The 22,740-nt window shown below is 33.9% G+C and overlaps 1 long non-coding RNA gene across 4 annotated transcripts in view; it reads left to right on the top strand.

Moving 5' to 3' along the window:
- Positions 1–22,740, top strand: part of LOC141423291 (uncharacterized) — a 389,841-nt gene that overhangs the window by 249,173 nt on the left and 117,928 nt on the right. For all 4 annotated transcript variants that reach the window (XR_012448025.1, XR_012448027.1, XR_012448024.1 and 1 more), the window contains exon 3: positions 18,362–18,465. This is a non-coding gene — a long non-coding RNA (uncharacterized lncRNA). The remainder of the gene's footprint in view (positions 1–18,361; positions 18,466–22,740) is intronic.

Below are 22,740 nucleotides of genomic sequence, written 5' to 3'. Positions count from 1 at the left end.
CTCCAGCACAATAAAAAACAATAACCTAAAGCAAAAACACCAGACAAACAAAAAGAAGTTAGCATTTCTGCCACTTCTCATATGAATGACACTAGGTAATATGGGTCATGACATGAATCAGCATTTTCTTAAAAATCTCTCATTTCTTCACATTTTTATGTTAAAATTAGAGATAAAAAAAATAGCATGTTTAAAATGGCCCTATGCAGTTTATCTGTTCCTTTAAACCATTGTTTATTATAACTATGATTTAAAAATGGTTGATTTTCTTAATTTCAAATATGAGCTACATATTTATCAATTCTTATTTTTCTTGTTTTGTACTTAGCAACCAAGGTAGCCAAGGGACTGATGAAGACTTAACAAGGTATAATAAGTTTAGTACATAATACTGGTTTTCAGTTGCTAGTAATATACAACATGACCATTGGTTAAGTCTTTTGATTATTTTTCTTCTTTAATTTTAACATAGTTGAGAAAAGCAACAATATCCTCCTGGATTTGAGGATTTCGAAGCAATATTACATTTAGACAATGGAGTAGTATGCAAATGTAGTCTGTCAGAAAAGCAGACTGAATTTGACAGTAATCTTATTAAAAATATCAAGAAGTAATTTGCTTCATGAAAGACAATGTAGTTTCATTTTACTCTAAACAAAGGATTTCAGAAGATCCAATTTGATGTATACTTTTACTACAGTAACATTTGAAATGTCATTCACTGTTACTTTTATAAGCTACGGTATTGGTTTATTATGTTTTTCAAAAAACAGATTTCAATATATTTGTAAAATTTTTTAAAGGAAGACACTGACTTGGCTACTAATAAAAAGTTTCTTAGATGTAAAACTTATAAGTAATTTATTTTGTGTAATGATAAGTGATCTAACATAATTGAGTCAGAAATGCATTATATATGATAGCTTTATGTATATATATATCTATATATATATATATATATACATACATATACAGGCTTAGGGTTATGTGCTATATATAATGGCTAAATATAGATACCAATCTGGACATAAAGATGTAGCTAGGAAAGTACTTTGTTTTAATCAGCATCATTGTGAATTTAAATTTATATAACATCACGTATTTAAAGCTTGAGAAAAATAAAGCATTTTACAATGAAAGCAATGAAGCGATGGTTTTGCAACACCACAAGATGTTTATCAGCAGTGTTTATTAAAAAATCTTCGTTACAAAAGTGGGCATTGGGGAGGCAGATGGGACAGCTGTTGTTCTTTAATTGTGACTAGATTAATAAAATGCAGTTTTTACAATCCATTTAAAATTTATCAGTAGGGAATACATTTTAGTGCCACTTTGGGTGTCTTTTGGTTAATAAATTCTTGCCTTTTGAGTGTAAGTATTTGGCTTCAAATCCCAGATACAAGTTTATTAAAAATTATAATAGTTCTTAGAGACTATAAAATGAAATGAAGTGCACAAAATGTGTGTTTCCGGTGTTTGACTTTAAAACGATTTTTTACATGACTAATTTCAATATTTTCAACTTAAGCAGACTGTGCTTGAATTTAAATGATTATTAAATATTTAACCAGACAGAAAGAGAATATATTATTATTTAGTAAAATTTTCTTTCAATTTCTTGATATTGTTTTTAATAAAACAAAATGTATTCCTTTTATTAACATGTTATACTAATAATTCTAAATCCAGCAATATTTGTATGAAACAGGCTTTGACTTTAGACCTGCATTATAATAAAACATAGCTGTTCTAGTTAATAAGAAAACAGACATGACGAATATTTTGTCAAGTGATTTTAAGAGGTGATAAAAATATACATTTTTAAACAAAAGCAATTGGAACACAACATTATTTCTACATGTGGCATTCTACTAAGCATGTTAATTTAATCAAATAAACAGAAAGAAACTGCTCAAAGTCTAGATAATGAGCAGCCCACCCTTCTGAAATTTCAGCCAGTGTTTATTGCCAAGGAAGTGAAGACTCTGAGGCAGTGAGACAAGAGCATAGCAGACAAGAACCTTGAATTTTGAAAAGAAACTGTCCTAAAGGGAAGACTTGGTTCATTACTGGCATTTCCCTTCACTCAGAAGAAGGACCTTATGTCTGGATGAAATAACTGATGGCATGAAGGAAGTAGAACTCTCACCGAAAAACTCTGTAAGCTAAAGAGCGAGTCTGCTAGCATCTTGGATGCTGACAGAAGACACAAGTTTCTTGGGGTTACTCACAGGAAAAGCAGAAACCAAAATAGTACAGGTTTCTGTGGTGAACTAGCTGGAGCATGCAAAGAAGTGGCTACACTGCTCATGGGAGAAGAAACCTGAGCTTAGGGACCTACTGTCTCTGTAGCCATCTGTAAGCAGGACTGTTCTCTGACCAAAGGAAGTCCAGCTGCCCCTAAGACCACCTGATGCATTCTTGTCATGGGTTACCTTATCCAGAGCTCCATCTTCATAAGCAATGCTGGAAAAGACCCCAACTGAAGGCACAGCTCAGCAAGGGCTTAGCAAGTGTGTAAGGGCGTGAGCAATCTGGAGTGGACTGCTTCCCCATATGTCTCTCCTTTGCTTATATAGTATTCTCTCCCCCAACACACACCTTTATTATTATTATTATTATTATCTGTAACAGCATGTGCTCTTTTACTCTTTGCAATTACACCCCTTCAGGAAGGTAAAAGCTCCAAATTCTCCAGCATCACAGGAAGGCTGTGGTCCTTAATTCACCTTTGTGTTCTTTCTCCTTTGGAGTACTGTGGTGTGCTTTGGTTTGAGGAGTTCTTAACACTTCACACAGTGTCTGGCATATTTGTAATTCCCACTTTCAACATTTCACTCTCCTTTTTCCAAGGAACTCACATTTTTCAAAACTTTTCTTAGACTTCAATCTTCCTAGATTTTCATTAAAAAGTGATTACAAGGTAGGATGGAAATGCAAAATTTCATTTGTTGACAGAGGTCTTTCCTAACAGTTGCATTGTAGTAAAAGGTAATAGAATCCATTGGCACCTCCAAATATAATGCTAATAAATTTAGTTAGAATTATTATTTTCTACTTTAATTTTTTAAAACCATATGATTAACTTGGTTTTAAAATAAAGTAAATCAGGTGAAAAGGTCTTTTGCTTTAGGTCATTTGTGATATTTTAAAGACAAATTTGATGGCTGATAGATGTTTTTATTTTATTAATTAATGCATATATTCTGTATAAAGCCCATGTCTTTTGAAAAAGTTTCTCTAAAAAAATGGAAAATCTATTCCACATGATAGTCAGAGAATGACAGAGTTGAGAAGAGAGGAGGAGTGTGTGTGTGCATGAGAGAGGAAGACTCATTATCTTGTGAGCTTTAATTTCATTGGACTGAGAGTGGTTGAATAAACATCATATCTAAAGGTTTGCCTCCTAATAATTATGTGCTTTATTCACTTTTCTGAGCTTATTTCTTATTCTATAAAGTGGGATGATTATATAAATTTCATGGGATTGTGCTAATACTAGTTTGTGTCCATAGCCTAACACCTGTTCTATCTGGCATTTAATAAAAGGCCATTGGTATTATTGATGTGGTTCAATAAATCAGAAGATAGTGAAGGGAAGAGAAACACTTAGGTTGAAATATAACTGATAGTATATTGGAGATTTTTAGGATTTACAGTAAAATGAGCTTTTGGAGATATATTTGTTTTTTATAAATTTATATTAAATAAATTAAAGGGTTGACCATTGTTAGTAGGCATGTGCATTGCTTAAACATGCGATAAATTGATGAAGCCTTTGAGCAAATACATAACTGTTTGTTCACAATTTTTCGAGTGTTAGAAAACATTCCCTTCAGACAATGAGCATCATATCTGGAGATGACTCTTACTCTACTATGAATTCTTTTCTTGGATTCTTTTCCCTCTCCAAGACTGGCTGTGTACTTTGTGACATTAACACTAATGCTGGGGAAGTTAATTCTTACACATTAAACTGAAATATGAAAATTTTGTTCAAATAAAAGACATGAAATGTAAATTTTCAGTTAAGAGCTAATTAAAACTCATTTTAGAAATTCATCTCCCATACAGCTGTAGGGCAAGGTTGTATTTCTCATGATGGGTTCATTGAGCCTGCAGATCTAAACTTATGCTGCTTGCTGTATGTTCACTGCAGCTATGAGCTTTTGTATTTTGCAGTAGATTTGTACTTGTATAATTTTAAATAATCTCTAAAACCTCTAAAAGCTTTTATGAATATTTAAGTTAACAAATTTTGATGGACTAATATAGTAGTATGTTCATATTTATACACATTTTTCTTCTCATAGGAAAATATTGCTATTTCAGTAACAGGCAAATTAGAAACTGGAAAATATTTGTACTTAATATTTATTAAGTACTACAAATGGATTTAGATAAATCACATTTAATGCATATATTATAAACTCATGAGGGGTAGGCATATTTTTATATTAGATTTATGTATTTTATATAGTAAATATTCAACTAATACTTATTATCTTTTATTTCTTTTTTTTACAGTTAATTTTTTTAATTGTTGTGCTGGGTGTGGGTACATTGTAGCATTTACAAAGGTTCTTACAATGTATCAAATATATCATACTTGAATTCCTCCCTCCCCAACTTCTTTTCCCCATCTTCCCTCCGGTGATTCCTGGAACAGTTTCAACAGGTATCATTTTTGCATTTACATACATGTGTATACATTGTTTGCACCATATTCGTCCTCCTTCCACTTTCCCCAACACCTTCCCCATCCAGAACCTGTTCTGCCCTCCTATTCTCCTATTTTGTAGAAGAAAACACATAAAAGATAATAGAGAAACATGGTATTTTGCTAGTTTGAGATAAAGATAGCTACACAGGGAGATTCCTTGTGTTGTTCCCATGCGTATGTATATTACATCCTCAACTGATTCACATTTTCCAGTCCTCTTCACTCCTTCCTAGTCCCCTTCCCATGGTGGCCCCAACCAGTTTAAGATTTCTATATTCATTCCTGTACAGTGAGCACATCAACCTCATTCAAGGTTTTGGTTTCCTTCCCTTGTGCTATCCCTCCTGTGTGTGTTTTCCCTTAGTGTGATCCATGTCCCATAATATTGCTGCATTTGTTTTAGGTCTACAATCCGCATATGAGGGAGAACATGGGCTTGTGGTCTCCTGAGCCTGGCTGTCTTCACTTATGATGATATTCTCCAATTCCATCCATTTTCCTGTGTATGGCAAAATTTCATTCTTCTTTGTGAATGAGTAAAATTCCATTGTGTATAAATACCACGTTTTCTTAATCCATTTGTCAGTAGTGGGGCATCTTAGCTGTTTCCATAGCTTAGCTATTGTGAATAGTGCTGCAATAAACATGGGTGTGCAAGTGCCTTTGTTGTAACCTGACTCATTTCTTTGGGTATATCTCTAGGAGTAGTATTTCTGGATCATATGGCAGATCTATTTCTAGTTTTTTAAGGAGCCCCTATACTGTTTTCCATAGAGGTTGTACTGGCTTACATTCCCACCAACAGTGTATGAGGGTTCTTTTTCCCTGCATCCTCACCAACACTTGTTGTTGGTAGTGTTCTTGGTGATAGGTATTCTAACAGGAGTGAGGTAGAATCTTAGTGTGGTTTAGATTTGCATTTCCTCTATGGCTAGGGATGGTGAGCATTTTTTCATGTGGTTTTCAGCCATTTGGATTTCTTCATCTAAGAAAGTTCTATTCAATTCAGTTGCCCACTTCTTTATTGGTTCATTGATTTTGGGGGAGTTTAGGTTTTTGAGTTCCCTGTATGTTCTGGTTATCAGTCCCTTCTCTGATATATAGATAGCAAAGATTTTCTCCCATTCTGAGGGTGGCCTCTTCAATTTAGAGATCATTTCTTTTGTTGTGCAGAAGCTATTTAATTCCATGTAGTCCCATTTGTGGATCCTTTCTCTTAGTGGCTGAGCCATTTGAGTTCTACTGAGGAAGTCATTGCCTATGCCTATTGCTTGCAGTGTATTTCCTGCTTTTTCCTGTATTAGCTTCAAGGTTTCAGGTCTGATATTAAGATCCTTAATCCACTTTGAGTTGATACTTGTACAGGGTGACAAACATGGATCTAATTTCAGTTTTCTGCAGGCAGATAACCAGTTTTCCCAGCAACATTTGTGAAGAGTCTGTCTTTTCTCCATCTTATGTTTTTTGGCACCTTTGTCAAAAATTAGGTGGGCATAGCTGCGCAGATTCATATCCAGGTCTTATATTCTGTTCCACTGGTCTTCATATCTTTTGTTCCAGTACCATGCTATTTTTATTGCTATGGCTCTGTAGTATAGTTTGAAATGAGGTATTGTGATAACTCCATTGTTGGTTTTGCTCAGTATTGCCTTGGCTATTCATTGTTTTTTGTGTGCCAAATGAAGTTTAGGGTTGATTTTTCAATCTCTGTGATGAATGTCATTGGGATTTTGATGGGAATTGTGTTGAACATGTAGATTGCTTTTGGTAGCAAAGCCATTTTTACTATGTTGATTCTGCCAATCCATAAGTATGGGAGATCTTTCCATCTTCTGTAATCTTCTTCAATTGCTTTCTTCAGTGATTCATAGTTTTCCTTGTAGAGGTCATTACATCCTTTGTTAAGGTTATTCCTAGGTATTTGAATTTTTTTTGAGGCTATTGTAAATGGAATTGTTTTCCTATATTCTTTCTCCATCTGTTCATTGTTGGTGTATAGAAAGGCTACTGACTTTTGTAAGTTGATTTTGTATCCTGTTACTTTGCTGAGCTATTTATGGTGTCTAGGATGTTCTTGGTGGAATTTTTTGGGTCTTTTAGGTATTAGATCATGTCATCTGTGAATAGAGATATTTTGACTTCTTCTTTACCTGTTGTATTCCTTTTATTTCTTCTTCCTGCCTTATTGCTCTAGTTAGGAATTCCAAGATTATTTTGAATAGGAGTGGAGAGAGTGGGGACCCTTGTCTTGTTTCTGACTTTAGGGAAAATGATTTTAGTTTTTCCCCATTAAGTATGATGTTGACTATAGGTTTGTCATATATAGCCTTTATTATGTTGAGGTACATTCCTTCTATTCCTAGTTTCATCAGAGCTTTTATATTGATTATCTTTTAATTGTCATCTATCTAGAGCTAATGAACTAAATTTATTAGTGATAGCACAGTATTTATGGAATATTTTTAATGGAATGATAGACCTATTTGACACTAACTTACCACTGCAGTAGATTTGTAGTCCATTGTATATAAGTAGTAGAACTACTATAAGTGGAAAAGTTTATATCATTTTCAATGCTTCTTAAAATTTGCAACACTTTAAGGGCTGAGAGTGACAGTATACATCTGTAATACCAGGTACTTGGAAGACAGATATTAGGAGGATGGCAGGCGGACTGGCCTCTGGGCAAAAACCATGAGACCCTATCTGAAAAATATCTAACACAACAACAGGCTGGAGGCATGACTCAAGTCATAGAGTGCCTGCATAGCGAGCATGAGGCCCTGAGTTCAAATCCTAGTACTGCAAACTATAATAATAAATTACCACACTTTAAAATCAGTTGAGGAAGTTTTGTAAAACTGGTGAATCTAGAACCAAACATCCAGGTTTTCATTCCAGTGGGGCCAATTTTTTGAATCTGAGTTTCCACAAAAGAGGGTCATTTTAGCATTGGAAGCACTGCTCTCCAATATTTGCTAAATTATATTTTCTTTTCAGGAGCATGAACTGTGTCAACTCCATCTTGTTAGACATGAGCCCTGTGACTCGTTTTCTAGCTCCCTTCCCATAGTAGAAAGCTTCTCTGCTTTACTCATTTAACGACAAGTAGAAAGATAAGTCTTGGAAGAAGCCTGTGGTAAAGCAAATCTATAACCTATTTCATCAGAATTTAGTCTTTGAGATTAATGCCACTAAACAAAGACATGTTTTTGGCTTGAAGTCCTTAATTCTGTTTGAATTAGAAACCTTCCCTGTTTTGTTTACCTAGTACTCCTTCATCTTTCATTAACATAGGAGATTGTTTTCAGTGGGTCATAATGAACCTATTTTTATTTGCATAATCCTATAGAAAAAAAATCTAAGGGCAAAGGCATAATTAAGTTTCAAGGATCATTTTGTACCCTAAATTACATTTAGACACCAATTTTGAAATTTCTCCTGTAAGGTGTCAGTAAACCTAAAAGGTCATCAATAGAGAATTACTACATATTTCAAACTAAATCTAAGTATTGAGGATTTACCAGGTTACGAACAATCCTCCAGGTTTCAAGAGAATCATTTCATATAAAGATGACCCCTGGGATGTGCTTAGGATAAAGCTATGTCAACATACACATTGCCAGAAATACTTCAGAAATGTAAACAAAACTATGGTAACACTGGTTAGTTGGTACAAACTCTGGGTAATCGATATAATGCCACAGTGAGGATAGTTATCTCTAAAGTGGGACAGTAGGAATGATCAATGTTTCCCCCTTTTTACAACTGTATTTTTACTTTCCAGCAGACAGATTTGGGAGGATAGATTTGAATAAAGAAGCAGTTTAGAAGTTCTGTTTCTTCATGCTCTGTCCTCAAGTGTCATCCTCTCTCTTTGCTTTTAAGCTATTTTCTCTTTAAGCAACTGCAATCTGGTTTCTCCCTTTACTGTTATATTGCAAGTACTCCCACTAAGTCTTCATTGGCTTTCTAATTGCTAAACTCAAAGAAAGGCTCCGTGTTGTGCCAACCCATATGATAAAAGAAGGTGTGTCCCTACAAATAATTATTAAAATACCCTCCTATATTTTGAACCATGTGGGAAAAGTTAATCAGAGTCTCTACAAAAATGGATCTAAAGCCAAGGTTGTTCAATATATTTAAACATTACTGTTGACCCCATAAACCTATAGGTGGACAGGCAAAGGCTATGCAGGTTCAGGAGGTGGCAGCTGACATGTTGCACCATAAAGCAGAGTCACAAGCCACAGCTTGCTGTTTTCAAGATTCTGATACTTATTTGCTCTGGATTTTAAGTACTAATCCTGATATTTTAAACAACATATTTAAATATAATTTGTCTTGATTACTGAACTTTTTTGATGTACCTTTGGATTTTTTTTTGCCCCTCAAGGAGAATGCTTCATTCATCTCATCCCTACTCACAGTACTTGGCCTTTATACTAAATTTTCTGTTTCTTAAATCTGTCTTCTCTGAGTTTCTGTGACATTGTTGTCTTATCTTTTCTTTCATCACCAAATAATCCTTCTCAATATCCTTCTGAGGCTCTTCTTTTCTTCCTGCCCCTCAGGATTTGGGACTCTCAATGGCTCATCCTCCTTGCTTTAAGCATGCTGTTAACACTTTTCCTAGCTGTGTTCACTCAGTTCTACTGCTAGTGCTTTATTTCATGCCCTCATTATTTGATGGCTAGACAGTTGCAAAAGCCTGACAAATTCCCTCTTATCTTCACACTGCTACTCTCTGATTCACAATGCAGGTGAGATGATTCCTTTCACAGTAAATATGGGATTCACTTATTTATTAACCAAATATTTATTTCCTTCTATATCAGACACTGTTTTAGTCCTATGTATAAATCAGGAAATAAAACTATGGGACATGTTGATTGGCTAGAAATTATGCCCAGTATTGTTGATACCACTAGCAATCACTAGCTCCTTTTGTGCACTTATTAAAGCATAGTGAGGCCAAGTAATATGCCCTGTTACACACAGCTACTGCGTGTTGGGGCTAGGATTTGAACCCATGTACTCTCCAGTGTACATGAAAGCCTTTTTTCATGAGTTAAATGTTTTTTAATTCTTGACATAACCTGATAAGATTATAAATTAATGTAACTTTCCATATGAGATAAGTCTACAAATAATCCAATTTACCCAGTGTCACAGAGCTCACGGCGAAGCTAGGATTACTACCAAAAAGGTGTAGTCATAGTTCACATCTATCATCAATTTGAGAAGTTTCACCGAGAAGCAATTATCATTCTTGAAGCTAAAACAGGAGTTTACATTTATATCCAGGTGACAAGGGTATTCGTACTGTAAACATGAAATCCAGAAATATAAGGTAACCTCTGTTTTAATAGTAACTTACTGGGCTGCCCTGACGGAGTCAAGAACTTAACATGCAGCATGCAGGCTAGAGGGCCAAGGCTAAATAACCATCAGTGGATTGAAAATATTCTGGGGAGGATGAGTCAAGCTTCTTTTAACTTGGGTGAAAATAATTGTTCATTTCTATGCTCAATTTTATTAATTAACTAAGTGGATTTATCAACGTATTTTGAGTAAATAAAGTCATATGCTAAGAACCTTTGTCACCCCGTCTGGTGTGTCTGACATTTTGTAGAGCAATTTCCTGAAGTCTCTTCCTTGTTGGTCACTGTGCAAACCAATAGCAGTTAATAAGAATGATAGCTTATCATTGCTGAGTGCTTACTGTGTAACACGTTCTGTGATTTTTCTGGTGTTAACTCATGACTACTTAGAAAGACTCCAAGAGGCAGATAGCATTGTAATCTCCCTCAGTTTTCAGATGTGAGAACTGAGTCATGGTGAGACTCCAAAAAGCCAAACTAGAGTTTGAGCCCAGGCCAACTGGGCTGGGACTAAGTTATTAACAAGTGCAAAAAGCTGACATCTCATGGACAGTCTCCAGAGCAGATAGTCTCCAGAGGACAGATGTTCACTTGTGCCTTCATTTAGTAACTATTGGTGACCTACTGAGTATTACACCTTGTGCTAGGGCATTGTTGGATAATTAAACATAGTTTAAATTATGTGAACTTTACAAATATACATACTGCCTATAAAATATTTTTTTCTTTGAATTTAGTATTTTAAGAGTTAAGATTTGGTTTTGCATCTTAATTATTTTTATCACAAGATTTTCTGCTTGACTTAAAATAAATTAAAAGGAGTCTGAATTGATGTGAATTCTCACAATAGTGAGAACCTCCAAAACAGTTTGATCTTCCCACCATTTTTTTTAATGTATGTCAAATCATGGTGGTCAAATATGCAGAAGACATGTAAAAAAAAATTAAAACCATTCATTTAGTACATCCCACTACTAATGAATATTCTGTGTGGTGTTTTGGCAAAGACATCCCTGTCTAATTTTAAATGACTCAATTAAAGACAATTCTGCTACAGGTTGATACTGGAGGCTAATGGACTTTCTTTGAAACGTATCTAATATTTAGCCTTAATTTTCTACTCCTTAAAATTTCCCAACATTATTCTTAATTATTTTTGTAAGTTATGCAGCCTTTTGCTGCCTCCTTGCTTCATGGCGTTTGTGACCGACTGTCCTTCCTTTGTAAGTATGACTTCGCACTATTAATTATTTCTGAGTGAAGCATAGTTTCTATTCCTTCATGGAAAGGTGGTTACCATATAGAGGGATAATAGCGTGTTCTTCTTCTTTTGATTTGACTTGTATTATGTGTAAGTGTGTCAAATAGTGTGTTTGTTAATCTGTGATTTAAATTGTGAATTTTAATTCCTTAAATCAGAATTCTAGTAGAGCATCTGAACAATAGCCAATCTTTACTAAATTCATAGGTGTGAAAATGCAGGCTGATATTTCCCAATTATTCTATTTCATAGCAGGTCTGAATACTTTTGCTATTTTCTGTATATTTAGAAATAAGAGAACTCTTAATGAGTATTAAATAAAAATGTTTATTTAGATTTTAGACATATGAAGCTTACGTGCCACTTCTCAAAAGAAAAATAATACCTATATTATTGTATGGGAAACAAATGATTTTTTTAGGACTAGAAAATAATATGAACTTTCTAGAGGTTGTCATTAACTTATTCTTACTGATTGACACTTTTAACTTCTATATAGAGACTCTTTGATAGGTTAAATAATTTTATTATTTATTACCTGACATTGCTGCTAAGCTTATATGATGAAAAATATAATACCTTGAGGGCTATGGATGTAGCTTAGTGGTGGGCTGTTTACCTGGTATGTGTAAGTTCCTTTGTTTGATCCCTAGCACCACTATGTGTATATATATGTTACATACATGTGTGTGTGTGTGTCCATTACAGAATCAGTTTGCCAATCGGTAGATTAGAACACACACACACACACACACACACATGCACACATACTTTATTGTGCTGTTTCTTCTCAATAGTTTGACATTATTTTTGATATATTACAACCCTTCAGATCATAGCCATAGCTATTGGTGCTAGCCTGTGCTTTAGAGAGAAATAATGAAGAAAGAAGATTTATTGTAAAGTTCAAACATACATTATTTTGTGAAAATTGTATACATGACACCATATAATTTTAGCATTACTTTTCTTCATAGAGAGTGCTAGCTAGTTACGGCCTTCAGAAGACTCAGTGGTGACTATTCTTTATTCCCATCCAAATGCTATTGTGGAAAGTGCTATCTGGTCACATTTAGACATCAAGTGGGGGATATGCATGTTGGAACAAATCCTTGATTAGCAGAGTCCCATATTGAGCTGCAGTGCTACTTCTCCCACGTCCCTGCTGAGAATCACTGTGTAAAGGTTTGTCTTGACAGGCAGTCCTATAAAAACTGGAGCTTATCTGCTATATTGCTTTGATATTTTAATCTATTTTGGATGGATTTTACACTTGGGCACTTGGGTATTGTCTTTCCTTTGGAAATATAGCTACAGCTGGTGGCTGTATTAGCATTCACTAAAAGTGCTATAGCAATTCCCACACCACAGTATTCCTTCTCCTTAGTGTTCTTTCACAGAAAATGTAAGGTGTCATCTTTCAAAAGAGGTAAAACATAATTAATATCTCTTAATCACTTAGAATATCTTTGGAGAACTCAGATTTGCCATAGCTAGTCCAAGTCATTATGGCGAGGTGTTAACAAATGTCTCTATTTAACTAATACAGTGTTTCTCAAATTTTAATGTATATTAGAATCAGCTGGTGCTGACAAAAACACTAATTACTGGGCCTCATTTCCAAAGACTCTGATCTGTAATCTGGTGTAGTGTCTAAGGCTTTGCGTTTTTAACAAGTTCCCAAGTGGCGCTGATGTTACAAGTCCAGAGGTCACCCTTATGGAACCAGTGAATTAAAGTATTGTGCAACCACAGTGCAGACGGCTGCAACTTGGCCCAGACGATCTCTTCTAGTGTCCACACTACAGAACTACTGATTTAATCTACCAGTTGACAAACTGATTCTGTAATGGATCACTTAGTAAATATTTTAAGTGAGGTGGGGGGAGCAGAGAGTCTCTACTGCAACAACTCAGTTCTGGTCAAGCTATTATAACAGGAAAGCAACCATAGACAATACATAAATGAATGCATATGGTATGTCCAATAAAATTTTCTTTGGCAGAAGGCTGAACTTGGCTGATGAGTCAAAGTTTAGCAATCTCTTGTCTAACTCACCAATAAAAAAGAGACTTGTATCTTTCTGAGGCTGGTGGAGTCACTCAGTCATAGAGTGCTTGCCTAACAAGCATGAGGGTCTGAGTTCCAACCCCAATACCACATAAAAGGGGTTCAAGAAAGAGACTTGTATCTTTCTTAGCACATAAGCCATCTGTATCCTATATGTGGTACCCAACAAATATGTGCCCATCACTGAACTATGGTCTGTGGAGGGTATATAAATATAAATCTGATTTTTCTACTATTCTCCAATTGATTAGAGTTTAGTACAGTATAGTGTTGAAATGATTGGAAAGAAATTAATGACTAGGCTGGAGTAGATTTCGTGAGATAAACAGGTCAGTCTTGGATAAAGTAGGCAAGATAGCTAAGTAAGTGTCAGAAAGGTAAGACAACAAGGTAAAAGGCATGAAGAGAATACATGGTATATTTTTCCAAAAGATGGTGAGAATACCTTTGATATGGAAAGGATTATGGAAAAAAGTAGAAATGTTGAGTCACAAAAGCTACACACTAATATTTATTGTGTGTATTCTGTCTCTTAGTGCAGAGATAGGTCCTGGTAACACAGCTAATCAATCCTTGCCTTCAAGAGGCACAAAGGTGGGTTAAGATATCAAAGCATCTCAACACCAGATACAAATATTTGTAATTAATATAGTTAGGTGATGGTGGACTTCAATGCATGTTAAATTGAAAATGAAATGTATGCAACTGATAACAGAGGATTTTTATTAGCTCTTTAGCAGTAGAATGGCTTGAAGAAAGCTCTTTCACAAGAAATAGTCATCCTTTATAAACTAATAAAACAGTAACTATACAAAATGTTTGTTAATGATATTATATTAATTCCATAGAAATGTTGCTAAGTTGGAAATAATGTATTAGATTACGTTGTTTTTCTTAATATGTTTTGTTTAGAAAATATTAAATTAGTATATTCATATGTTTGTATCTAGCTATCATCAGAATTAAAGCTAATTTGCATATAGCTGTACTATTTCGTCTTTCTAATACAAGGATATGTGAATTAAGACTCTATATAGAGAAAAAAATCTCCATAGGTAAGTGGTATTTTTCTGAGATATTTAATGTTGAAACATTAGATACAAGCTCTGGATGGAGTTGGTTATGTAATAAAATATCTAGTGGGAGCTGGTGGTGTGGTATTTGAGTAAAATAATTGCTAAATTTCCTTCTGACTTTAGGTAATGCTTCAAAGGTGCCCAAGGAATTGATTCAGGGAAGTTTTCCTGAGGATCTAAGAAAATCACATCGTGAATAATACATTTCGATACTAGCAAGTATCCAAATGTTGAATTCATTTCATTCAACAAATAGAATTTTTAATTTGGGGTTAGAAAAATGAAGGATTGGTCAAAGGCATTATGTTAGACAAGATGACAGAGGATTTTTTTTGCCACCTAACTCATATACTGTTGTTTTTAAATCAAATGCAGATGACAACATGCATTTTTTATACAGTTAAATCCCGAGAGAAAGCTTAGGGAGAGACTCTCATGTGTGCTAGCATTTCTTATGATTTGTATCTCAAAGACTTAAGTCTCTTTGTGACCATAACTATATTCTTTTCACTTTGGCACCTTCAGTGTTGTAGGAAAGTAGAAGTCTATGTTTGTACTGAAAGGAGAATTGACTGACTGAATACCCTTGACCTTGAAAGGAATGTTGAGGGACTTAAGTAAAAGCTGGGAACTGAGCCATGTCCTTCAATCTTCCCCATTTCATATCCCATTTATTTTCCTATAAATGAGATATTCTTAAATATCTTGAATTGTGTTTTTGTGTACATGTGTGTACCATTGTAATACTGTAATATCACTGGTTCTTGAACTAAAGAGTTTATTTAATGTGTTAATCTGCCTGAGCAGAGAGAGAGAGAGAGAGAGAGAGAGAAAGCACAGAGATCACTAATCCCATCAGGAGTACCCACCCAAATGACTTCATCTAATTTAATTACCTTATGAAGGAAGTACATCCAAATAACAAAACAGTTGGGGAGAAACACAAAGATTCCATAACATTTGGGAACAAGTGAACCCAGGATCTTTATAATTCATGTATTAACCAATTAGTTTACTCTTACCAAAAGGCTCTAAAATTTGTGATAAAAGTGGATAGCACTTCCAAATTAGTGAATACATAGGATCTACATTTTCTCTCTGATAGCGGAAGCTCTTTAAGGATAAAGTTCAGGAATACTATTTTATCCTGCATTTTGGTACTTATTATTTTCTGTATGTAAAGTCTGAGAAAGATGCAGGTGAGAGAAAACATTAAATGAACAACTAGAAAGTAAGCTAACCTATCAAGACAGGGAGAATATTTTTAATATTTTGCATAATACTGCAAGTTGATCTTGACAGAAGAAAATAATGCCAGCATATTTGGGGTGAGATAATTGTAAAAGATGGATGAGAGTATCATGTAGCTTTCAAATAGCTCAAAGTTAATATAAAAAAATATAAAAGTAAAGAAGGGAAACTACAAAGGACATACTCAAGAGAGTGAAGAGACAACCTATAGAATGTAAAGAAATATTTGAAACTGTACATCTGACAAGGAGTTAATCTCCATAATATGTAAGCATCTCCAAAAACTCAATAGCAAGTAATAAATAACCCATTTGAAAAATTAGACAATAGATCTAAATATACATTTCTCAAAAGAAGACATACACAATGCCAATATGTACATGAAAAAAATGCTCAACAGCACTGATTGTCAGAGAGAAGAAAATCAAGGACTTGATGAGATACTACCTCGGATCAGTTGGAATACCTTTATAAAAAGGACAAATATGCTGGGGACAGTGTGGAGAAAACAAACCCTTTCATAAGCTGGTGGGAATGTAAATTAGTACAGTCATTGTGGAAAATAATACAAAGGTTTCTCCCTGTATAGCTATCCTTATCTCAACCAGCAAAAACACTTGTTCCTTCCTATTATTGCTTATACTCTCTCTACAACAAAATTAGAAATAAGGGCAAAATAGTTTCTGCTGGGTATTGAGGGGGTGGGGGGGAGAGGGAGTGGGCGGAGTGGGTGGTAAGGGAGGGGATGGGGGCAGGGGGGAGAAATGACCCAAGCCTTGTATGCACATATGAATAATAAAACAATAATAAAAAAGAAAGAAACTTAAAAAAAATACAAAGGTTTCTCAAAAAACTGCAAACAGAACTACAATAGGATTCAGCCATTCCACTTCTGTGTATATGCCCAAAGGAAATGAAGTCAGTAGGTTGACAGTATATCAGAACTCTCATATTTATGGCACTTTTATAAGAGCAGAGAAATGGAAACATCCATCAACTGCTGAATGGATGAAGAAAATGTGGTACATACACACAATGAAATAAAAAAGAGTGAAATGTAATTTGCAACAACATGGGTGAAATTGGGAGCTATTTTGTTAAGTAAAAGATAAGTATTACAGGATCTCATTCACATGTGGAATTTAAAAAGTGGATCTCATTGAAGTTGGGAGTAGAATTGTTGTTACCAGAGGTTAAGGAGTGTAGGGGACAGAGAAGGATGGGGGAATGTTGATCAGTTTATAAGTTAGAGAGTAGAAATAAGTTATAGTTAGATAGTAGAAACAATTTCTGGTTTGGGGAAGTGCTAATGAAAGTGGTAGTTTATTCTAAATTTCAAAAAAGCTAGAAGAAAGTGTTTGCACTGTTTTGCCACAAAGAAATGATAAAGATTGAAGAGATGGATATGTTTACCTTGACTTCAACATTGCACAATGTATACATATATTGAAACATCACACCAATAACCAAGAAATACTCAGAATTTTAATCAACTAAAAATAAATGAATATGAAGGATGAGCTTTTGTTGCCTCATATCACAGCTTCTCTTATTATGAAATGGAGAATAACCAATCTTGACATTAGAATATATAAAATAAAAGGAAAAAACTCAAAAAGAAAACATTCCAGCTATTCAGGTGGTGGAGAACTATAGAATCATGGTTAGAGGGCAGATAGAGAAAAACCATTTTGAGACCCGCTCCCCCCATCTCAACCAATAACCCAAGTGTGGTGGGGCACAACTATAATCCAAACTATGCAAGAAGCATAGGTAGTAGCATGAAAGTTGCAGGTGGGTCCAGGCAAAAAGCCTGAGACCTTATCTGAAAAATAACTGAAACCAAATGGGCTGGGGATATAGCCCAAATCGTAGAGCATGGGGCCAGCAAGCACAAAGTCCTGACTGCAAACCTAAGTACTGCCAGAAAAAGAATATTCAAGACTTGAAATGTTATATAATGATATCAGTCATTTATTGAGCATTTGTTACATATTGAACCATATGATAGGTTCTCACATTAGTTCTGCAAGTCACCTATTTTCATTTTAATTTTCAAGTTAAAAACTTAAAAGTTGTAGTGTTACAGAAATTACCTAGGGACAGGTGTTTAACAAAAGAGCCAGGCTATCTGACTTATCAGTGCTCTAACATTCATCTCTTCCTTGTGATAACCCTTTCTCTCCAAAAAGATAATAAATCACTTTGCGTCCCATTACGTTTTCTGCTTTATCTGTTATTGTATTTAGTAGCGTGTGGCACAAAGTGAATCTGCCACTTTTGCTGCTGAATTAAAGTGCAAATGTAAATGCATGTAAAAAATGAATGCAAAAGAAAAGAACTTGTGCATTTGTGCAGACATTTGTACAGTCCTTGAGATAAAAGCTGTATGCTTAAAAAAAGACATAGGTCTTTCTATATACTCTTGAGTTCCACAAAACTGTGTAGAATTTCCATCTACTCACAATAAAAGGAACTGATGAAGCAACACGTAAAAACCATTAACTATAAAATAAAATTCAGGTGGAAAATGATAAATTATCTTGTACAGCTCCCAATTTAAATTGATTACCTCTGTTTTTTGATTTATGAACAGGAAATGAGCTTTGACTGGTAGGCACCTGGATGAGAGCCCTGGGTTCATACTGTCAATCTCCTGTAACCTGCAAAGACCCTCTGCACCAGGATCATTCAATTGAAGTAAGACCTAATTACTTTAATTAGAATGTAAGACTTTTATTCTTTAGTCAACTTTTAATTTGGTATATAGGTATAGTGTACCTATAGCTGCTAATTTTGGAAAAAAAGAATTCAAACATTTTTATTCTATGAGAAAGCTTTATGTATTTCAATTTCTATTCATCATCTTTTATCTTATGGGCTTGAGCTCATTTTCTTTAAAAAAGTTATGTAAATATTTAAATTTCTGCGTTCCTCTTGAAATTGGTACAATCTCCTTGCCTTTGTGTGTATCAATTTTTATACAATTATGTTTAATTAAATTCTTATACAATTATAAATGTTACAACTAATTAGTCTATTTTTTTGTATGAGTTGGCCTACTTAATATATTCAAAAGTTATAACAACAATGCAATTTGTGCTACAATATGACATAGCTGGGTACAACTTCTTCTTTTCAAATTTATGTAGACTTATTGGTCTCTTAAGACATTTTCTTATATATGGCCATACACATACTGTGAACTTCTTTTTATCCATTAGTATTTGAAGACATATCCTAAAGAGAGTTTATAGTTCTTCCTAGAACAATAGTTGGGAGGTGGGGGGAACCAATCAAGTGATTTAAATAGCTTTATCTGTACAACATTGTGCTCCTTGATGTTCAAATGCTTGTTCAGGTTTACTATACATAAAATTTTACTGGTGTGAATAATGAAGTGGGCCCAAAGACAGCACAGAACCAAGAGCAGACAGACCCAGGACAGCCACCAACATGCTTTCATTTAACCTTACTGAGAATTTCCTTTCTTCCAAGTTTAAGAGATTAGATTTAATTAGGAAAAGATGATAAACTCATGCTCTTTGAAGGGTCAGACAGATAATGCAAATGTATGAAATGATCTGGGGAAACAGACTGGGCCCTTAGAAAGCCCTTAAGAGTCAAACATTTGAAAGTGGACAAAGAAATAAAATGTTGAGAGGGATGGAGAGGGTTAGAGGGAAGAAGAAGGTTGAATTTGGCCTTTGGATGCAATAAATTCTAAGATCTTTTCCAATTCAATACATGGCTATAAAATCTCATTATTATGTAAAACACTTATGTCATTGCCTAGCATCCATTAAGCCCTACATATGCTCCTGTTTTGATAACTAAAAACAAGTAAAATACAAATCAAGAGTTTTAGTTTGAATTTCTGTGAATTTTAACAGTAGAAATGAGAAAAAAAATCATGCTACTGGTTAGTGACTATTTTTCTGATTCTTTAAGGAATTAAAAGTTCTAATTCATTTTAATTACTATCAACTAGTTTTAATTAAAGTATTATTTCATGTAGAATAAATAAAATTAGTAGTTTAAATAAGTGTATTTCCTAACTGCATCAGATGTTTTTGTTCTAATTTTCATTTTACTTTTTACAGAAGTAGCATATATTTGTTCATTTTTATCACCTATTACTGCCTTTCAAGCCTATATTTTAGCTGAGAATATAAGTACATTTTATCAGGAGCTAATGGCAATTAGGCAACAGGCCTAGTGGAAGTTGGGAAGGAGGCCAAGTCAATATATTCATAGGGTCTTATGTATTTTCTTTGGCTGAACTTAAATCAGAATTTATGTCTACAAGAAAATGGAACTCAGGACATGGGGTGTCACACAAGTTATCCCAACAATAGAGGGAAAAATCAGAAGGAAGTGGTCCATACAATGCCTTCCTTCTTAGGTTTATTATCCATATACATTTTCATTCACGTGCATTTGCATCTACAGCCAGGGTTGAATGGCCATGGTGTCTGAAGTGTGCTGTGTCTTTCAAGTGGTTTTCCCATGTTATTAAAGCTGTTACTACTACCTTATAATATATAATAACCCCATCATGTTATTTTAAGAGTCTTTTTCTTGGATGCTACAGTCTGCTCATGTTATCATGATTTTGAGTATTTTCTGTCCATTTCTTTGATAGCCAGTAAAAGCTAAAGAACTTAGAATTTAATGCTCAAACTGATCAGAACTACCTAGCTATTAGAAAAAATATAAGCTGTTTTTGTAAAAAAAAAAAAATCATTATATCCTCTAGATGCCACATAGTTTAAAAAATTAGGAAAAGCACAGATGTAAAACTGTTAGCAGTTAAGGTAAAGTTATATGAAGAAGCTTTCTAGTGACTCTAACTTGTATCCTGTGATGTTTATAGAAGAAATGTTTTAAAAAATAAATTACAAGCATGATTACACATTTTCTTTATTCTCTTTAAGAAACAAATTCACATTTATATTCAATGCTTTGATAACAAAGATTGTATGGACAAAGCAGATATTTAAACAACAAACCTAATTGTTTATCCTCTTACACTTGGAGAGCTAATGACAGAAATGCCTGATCCATCATCAGTTCACTGATTCCCAAAAGGAAAATAATGGAATGCAACATCTAAATTGAAATAGTTAATCGCCACCTTTCATGTCTACACTCTCTCAGTGGTTCTGAAAATAAAAGCCCTCAGAGTTGAATTCCTTCCATGCCATGACAGATGTTCTGCTATCCATTTAACATGAGTTCACCTTTAGTATTTGACATTTATTAGTCATGGCTTTCAAATGAAGTGTTTAATTAAAATCAAATTGCCATTGCCATTGTTTTTAATAACCCACAAAGAATGGATATGAACTAATTTTTTAAAAAAGATGACAGTAGATTTAAAAGCACTATAGCTTCTATGTGAACATTGCAGTTGTTTGAAAATTTTTATAAAATATTCTTATTATCAAAATCTAATTTAAAGTTTAATGATGCAGTAAAGTTGAGATGTTCACAAAGCAACCAGAATAATAACAGTAAAAATTTAGCCCTGGCATAGTATAATCTAACCAAAATTTTCTGGTCAATTAGATTTGATTGTGTTAAACAGTGACATACTACAAAAGTAATTAGGGATCACATATTAGTGAGTGACTGGATGCTGGGGCTAGCTAAAGGCATTTTATGCTGCCTGAAATTTGCTACCACTTTCTGGGTCTGTTTAACCCAGGATACAAGCAATTAGGTTCCCCCTAACCAGTTTAGCAAATGCAATTTATCCAAGATGTATTCTTTTCTATTTTTATTTTCCTTAAGAGGCAGCCTTTGCTTATGGGGCAAAAACAATATAAGAATTAGGGCAGTTAAATGATCTAATGGTGATAAATCAATGGGAAAATGAAACCTGGTATCATACATTGTCTTATAAAATATTGTGCATTTCTGACTCAATGGATTTCAATAAAGAATTTTGCTGATGTTACTGTAATTGTCAACTAAGGAATAAGTAGAGAGAAAACTAATTACAAAAACCTTGAAGTACCTTTCTTAATATGTCTATAAATTCATCCCACATCAATATAATCTTATACAAACAATGGTTTTCTAGTTAAACTACTCACCGTGAGATTAAATTAAGTTTGTTAGGAATATTCATAGTCTATAAGATGCATTATAATAAAATTATATTTTTGGTTTGAGCTATATCATGAACTTAACTAATGCAAAACCTATTTAAATAAAATATTTAAATTTTATTGCACTATTTTAGTGAAAATAATCATTTTCATATATTAAAAACCTGTCCTAGAATACAAAATTTTATTAAACCACTTTTTATATTTTCTTTAAGAACATGTTCCTTTCAGAAGTCAAATTGGAATGGTTTCATTGCTAAAGATATAAAAGAAAAGTCTTCATATACTGAATAAAAAGTCAGCTATTGAAGCCTAAGTAGTATTTTAAAGAGATCTTTCTAACCCTAACTCATTAATGTTGGCTTTATACAGATAAATTGTTAGCTGTCTCTTGCCTATTTCTTTTGTTTTCTACAATTCTTTTCATGTAGTTCTTGTTATACATTTCAACAATATCAATTTTAATCATAGTAACCAGTTTGGCAGCAATTAATTTAGTACTTGATGTTGAGAATTGTCTTTACCCAAGTGACTTCCACTTCCTTTTATAACTGGAATAACATTTCCTTGCAAATTTGACATATGGTCTCTTGTTAACTTACATGATATGATTTTCATACATTTGTGTGTATAAAGTGCCTTCTTGTCCTTGGAACAACTTCTGTATTTTTCTTCCCAAAAGACCTATTTCTAAAATGATTTTCTTCGAACTAAATGCTCACCTTTTAATAAAAAGTTATTTATACTGCTGCAAAACTCATTCTCTTACTCCTTCTAACCTATCTGCCATATGGAGAATGCTAATTTAAAAAGTACTCTTGAAAAAATTTGTAATATAATTTTATACAAACATTTATGG

This window comes from Castor canadensis, chromosome 5 (genome assembly GCF_047511655.1).
Source record: "Castor canadensis chromosome 5, mCasCan1.hap1v2, whole genome shotgun sequence".
Taxonomy (NCBI): Eukaryota; Metazoa; Chordata; class Mammalia; order Rodentia; family Castoridae; genus Castor; species Castor canadensis.
The sequence above is the reverse complement of the archived record's forward strand: the minus strand, read 5'-3'. Positions and strand labels throughout refer to the sequence as shown.